General features: G+C 36.7%; 1 long non-coding RNA gene across 1 annotated transcript in view; it reads right to left on the bottom strand.

Moving 5' to 3' along the window:
• Positions 1 to 1,624: 1,624 nt before the first annotated feature.
• Positions 1,625 to 6,000, bottom strand: part of LOC147379598 (uncharacterized) — a 436,432-nt gene continuing 432,056 nt past the window's right edge. Inside the window, exon 4 of the long non-coding RNA XR_015162171.1 lies at positions 1,625 to 3,112. This is a non-coding gene — a long non-coding RNA (uncharacterized LOC147379598). The remainder of the gene's footprint in view (positions 3,113 to 6,000) is intronic.

Raw genomic sequence — 6,000 nt, 5'->3', positions numbered from 1 at the left:
TCCCTGGGATTCTCCAGGCAAGAACACTGGAGTAGGTTGCCATTTCCTTCTCCAATGCATGAAAGTGAAAAGTGAAAGTGAAGTCGCTCAGTCGTGTCCAACTCCTAGCGACCCCATGGACTGCAGCCCATCAGGCTCCTCCGTCCATGGGATTTTCCAGGCAAGAGTACTGGAGTGGGGTGCCAGTGCCTTCTCCATTGATATATACTTAGGTGCTCAATAACTGCTTAAAGGAGGAAGAAAAATGTTTGCTTGAATGAAATTTACCTAAAGTACTAAAACCTCTATTAAAATACAATTTTAATGTCTTTTTCAAAAAATTTTCCCATGCTCTCTAAAGTCAAGATCATTTTTCTTTTAATACATAATTACTTTTGGAATGCATTTGGTCATTTAATGACATCTGAAATAGATGAGGGCAGAGAGATAGCATCTATAATAAGGACAGGATTCTTTTGAGTGACCAGAGCATCACATTGCCATCGAGTGTACAGTGGAGAGGACTAGCAGGCTCTCTTTCCAGTTCTTCTCTTATTCTGTGCCAACTGGGCCCTCGGTCTTATTGGTATCCAATAATCAGCCCGATTACAGCTAGCCCTGGGAGACATGACAGAAAGAGAGTCCTCATCTTGCATTAATTGCTCCTATTGAAACTATGCCACATCTCTCCAAGCTAGATGTTGCTTAGTATCCCTTTGATATGATAATGACATGCTTCTTAGCAGATGAATATGCAAATTAAAAGCAGTAATTTGGTGGCATGCACCTGCTGACACTGCACGGCTATGCTTCTGTGCTCTGCTGTAACACTGCAGTCACACAAAAGCATCACAGAGGTAAAATTAAATTCTAATGTCGTATATATTAAACAGATGCTTCCACTTTTCTTTGTATATCTACTTTTACAGATTTTGCCATTGGAATCTCAGTTCTCTTCATGCAATTAATGGACATTGATGTGTCATACACACAAGCATACTCATTGCCATTTAAGGGGGCTGATTTTAAAGAGGTGGCTTACATATATGCACATTAGAAGATGAACATTTCTTCTTCATAGCATAAAAGCTGATGACTTTACTCTTGTTTCACAAAGACCCTATTCATACATGGAATGCATCCTTGGGCTGCAAAGCTGAAAATCATGTTTCTATAGCAAAGATGTGCACTGAAATATACAGTTACTTCATATTGCCAATAAAGGATTCCAAAATGACTTGAAGAGGCTAGCAAAATACCCAGAATAAATACACTAAATTTCTCTGCTTCAGGTTAGCTGCAATGAATCAGAAAGTCTAAATGGTGATTGCTTAGGTGTGACTTGTAATTACCCTCGGAACCTAAAAGTCTTTATCACTGTGTCATGTGCATGTGGCTTAACCAGTCAGAATTAAACGTTCTTAAGAATTGTATAAGCGGTGCTACTTCTCTAGTTTTGTTTTCCCTACCCGTAAGCCTAAGTAGCATTCACACAGTTATGTATGTGTGTGTATACACACACACACACACACACACACACACACATATGACAGTAGCTGAGTTGATTTGGATTGAATTCTTTAATGATACACATACAGATTAAACATTTTTTTTACAAGGAGCATTTTATACTGTGTTTAATGAATATATATTAAGTAGATCAACTCCAATTTAATTAAATATCTCCCTGTTGTTGGACATCTAAGTTTTTAGATTCTCCAGTTATATACATAATACCACAGTGAACATCTTCAAAACATAGAGCATTTTCCTTCCTTTTGACTATTTCCATAGAGTAATCTTCTAAAAGTGAGTTTTTCTAGATCAAAAATTAAGGCCATTTTTAAGATAAAAAAATTTTTAAAAAAAACTCTGGCAAACTATTTGTTTTATTTTACAATGTTATGGTTTTTAGAAACTTAGCAAGAGGGACATTTTTATGATTACATGATTGGAGACACAATTTTCAATTTCTTTATACAGACATGTTACATGTTGCCATCTGTGTTGATTTAGACCTACTTTGTATATTTTTACAGAAATCGTCTAGTAATCTCTCTATAATTAACTGGAGACTTCTATGAATTAGCTTCATTTTATAGTCCCTGGCTATTCTAAAAATATTTCCCCAGTTCTAGCTAGTTATTTACAGAACTATGAAGTTTTACATGTGGATGAAGTGATTCATTGCTACTTAATATTGCCACTTAAATATCTAAGAGTAAATATTACAGAGAAATATAATTCTTCTCTTAACCTTTCAGTCTTATGCTATATATAGATTATTAAACTGAGGGATAAGAGATTCAAGGTTATTTCTAATTGCATAAATGTCATATTACTGGTGAGTTTTGTGGAAATAAGTATCTGTTATATTTATACACAATTTAACTTTTTACTATAAGGAATTATATTCTCAAATTTTCAATTGTAGTCCTTGAAAAATACATAAAATGTGTGAAACAAGAAGGAGGTAAAATTGTGGTAATTTTTAAAATTTCACTTTCATTTGTATTGTTCAATAAATGACTAATTTTGTTAGATTATGGATTTTTTTAAGACTTCTATTTTAATTATTTAGCAGCCACATCATCAACAAAAGTTTTAACTTTTCAGCAAAATAAAAACTGTGTATGCAATGACTTCGGATAATCTTGAAAAGAAGTGGGAATTCATTCTGCTCTTTTCTATCTCATTTCTGCCTTTGAAATTGTTACAACTTTAATACCATTTTGAAGGGTGGGATATAAATTCTGAAACCCAGATTTTCCTATTACTGGAATAGTCCCTGTAATGGGAACCAAGAGACTCAGGTTTTAGATCAAACTCTGACATAATAAGGTGGGAAAGCATTTTATTTATCTTTTCTGGGCCTCAATTTTTTACTGAAAGTAGTCATTCATTTAAAAATATTTACTGGATACCTACTGTGTGCTGGGAACTGTTAAAGGTGATGGAGATATAGCAGGGAATAAAATAAGGGCCCTCTCTTACAGAGCTTACATTGTAGTATGTGATAGAGATATAATAACAAATAAGTACATTTAACATGAGGTGCCTGGAGCTCCACATCCCTCCATCTTCTCTGTCCTCCACCAGCAAGTCCTCAGAATGACTTCTCTAAGGCCAACCTCTGATTAAAGGTATATTTAAAGTAAACAGGATAGAAAATATGAATAGACTAATTACAAGTTCTGAAATTGAATCAATGATTTTAAAACTCCCAACAAACAAAATCCAGGACCAGATGACTTCACAGGTGAATTCTACAAAACATTTAGAGCTATCCTTCTGAAACTATTCTGAAAATTTGTAGAGGAAGGAATACTTCTGAACTTATTCTTTGAGGTCACCATCACCCTGATACCGAAACCAGATAAAGATATTACAAAAATAAAATTATAGGCCAATAACACTAATGAACATTATGTAAAAATCCTCAACAAAATACTAACAAACTGAATCCAACAATGCATTAAAAAGATCATACACAATGATCAAATGAAATTTATCCCAGGAAGGCAAGGATTTTTCAATATCCACAAATCAATCAGGGTGATACATGACATTAACAAATTAAGGAATACAAACTATATGATCATCTCAACAGATACAGAAGAAACTTTTGATAAAATTCAGTATCCATTTATGATAAAAATTCTCCAGAAAGTGGGCATGGAGGGAACATACCTCAACCTAATAAAGGCCATATATGACAGACCTTCAGCTAACATCATATTCAACAGTGAAAAGCTGAAAGCATTCCCTCTAAGATCAGGAACAAGATGAGGATGACTCCTCTTGCCATTTTAAAAAAATTTATTTATTTTTAACTGAAGGATAATTACTTTACAATATTATGCTTGTTTCTGCCATATATCAACATGAAACAGCCATAGGTATACATATTTCCCCTCCCTCTTGAACCTCCCTCCCATCCCCCACCCCATCCCACACCTCTAGATTGTCACAGAGCCCCGGGTTGAGTTCCCTGAGTCATACAGCAAAATCGCACTGGCTATCTATTTCACATATGGTAGTGTATATGCTTCCATGCTACTCTCTCCATCTGTCCCACCCTCTCCTTCCCCCTGCCCTCTATGGCTACACGTCTGCTCTCTATGTCAGTGTCTCCACTGCTGCCCTGCAGATAGGTTCATCCGTGCCTTCTTTCTAGATTCCATATAAGTGCATTAATATACAATATTTGTTTTTTTCTTCCTGACTTACTTCACTCTCTGTAACAGGCTCTAGATTCATCCACATCATTAGAAGTGACTCAAATGTGTTCCTTTTAATGGCTGAGTAATATTCCATTGTGTATATGTGCCACACCTTTATCCATTTATCTGTCAATGGACATCTAGGTTGCCTCCATGTCATAGCTATGTAAATAGTGCTGCAGCAAACATTGGGGTACATGTGTATTTTTCAGTTATGGTTTCCTCAGGGTATATGTCCAGTAGAGGGATTGTTGGGCCATATGGTAGTTTTATTCCTAGGTTTTTAAGGAAGCTCCATACTGTCTTCCATAGTAGCTATATCAATTTGCATTCCTACTGACAGTGCAAGAGGGTTCTCTTCTCTCCACACCCTCTCCAGCATTTGTTCTTTGTAGATTTTTTGATGATGGCCATTCCGACTTATATAAGATGATATATCATTATAGTTTTGATTTGTATTTCTTTAATAATGAGCAATGTTGAACATCTTTTTGTGTTTATAAGGAATACGTCAAGGCTGTATATTGTCACCCTGCTTATTTAACTTATATGCAGAGTACCTCATGAGAAACACTGGACTGGAAGAAGCACAAGCTGGAATCAAGATTTCAGGGAGAAATATCAATAACCTCAGATATGCAGATGACACCACCCTTATGGCAGAAAGTGAAGAGGAACTAAAAGCCTCTTGAAGAAAGTAAAAGAGGAGAGTGAAAAAGTTGGCTTGAAGCTCAACATTCAGAAAACGAAGATCATATCATCCGGTCCTGTCACTTCATGGAAAATAGATGGGGAAACAGTGGAAACAGTGTCAGACTTTATTTTTTGGGGCTCCAAAATCACCGCAGATGGTGACTGCAGCCATGAAATTAAAAGATGCTTACTCCTTGGAAGGAAAGTTATGACCAACCTAGATAGCACATTCAAAAGCAGAGACATTACTTTGCCAATAAAGGTCCGTCTAGTCAAGGCTATGGTTTTTCCAGTGGTCATGTATGGATGTGAGAGTTGGACTGTGAAGAAGGCTGAGTGCAGAAGAATTGATGCTTTTGAACTGTGGTGTTGGAGAAGACTCTTGAGAGTCCCTTGGACTGCAAGGAGATCCAACCAGTCCATTCTGAAGGAGATCAGCCCTGGGATTTCTTTGGAAGGAATGGTGCTAAAGCTGAAACTCCAGTAGTTTGGCCACCTCATGCGAAGAGTTGACTCATTGGAAAAGACCCTGATGCTGGGAGGGACTGGGGGTAGGAGGAGAAGGGGACGACAGAGGATGAGATGGCTGGATGGCATCACTGACTCAATGGACGTGAGTCTGAGTGAACTCCAGGAGTTGGTGATGGACAGGGAGGCCTGGCGTGCTGCAATTCATGGGGTTGCAAAGAGTCGGACACAACTGAGCGACTGAACTGAACCGAACCATCTGTATGTATTCACTGGAGAATTGTCTGTTTAGGTTTTCTGCCCGCTTTTTGATTGGGTCACTTGTTTTTCTGGTATAGAGTTGCATAAGCTGGTTGTATAGCTTGTATATTTTGGAAATTAATCCTTTGTCAGTTGTTGCATTTACTATTGTTTTCTCTCATTCTAAGGGTTGCATTTTTACCTTTTTTAATAGTTTTCTTTGCTGTGCAAAAGTTTTTAAGTTTACTTAGGTCCCACTTGTTTATTTTTGTTTTAATTTCTATTACTCTAAGAGGTGGGTCATAGAAAATCTGGCTGTGATTTACATTATAGAGACTCTGCCTATGTTTTCCTCTAACAGTTTTATAGTTTCCAGTCTTACATTTAGATCTTTAAT

Source organism: Bos grunniens, chromosome 1, assembly GCF_055505025.1.
Source record: "Bos grunniens cultivar Pamir isolate PY7600 chromosome 1, Bosgru_T2T1.0, whole genome shotgun sequence".
Classification (NCBI taxonomy): domain Eukaryota; kingdom Metazoa; phylum Chordata; class Mammalia; order Artiodactyla; family Bovidae; genus Bos; species Bos grunniens.
This window is presented reverse-complemented; position numbering and strand designations above follow the sequence as displayed.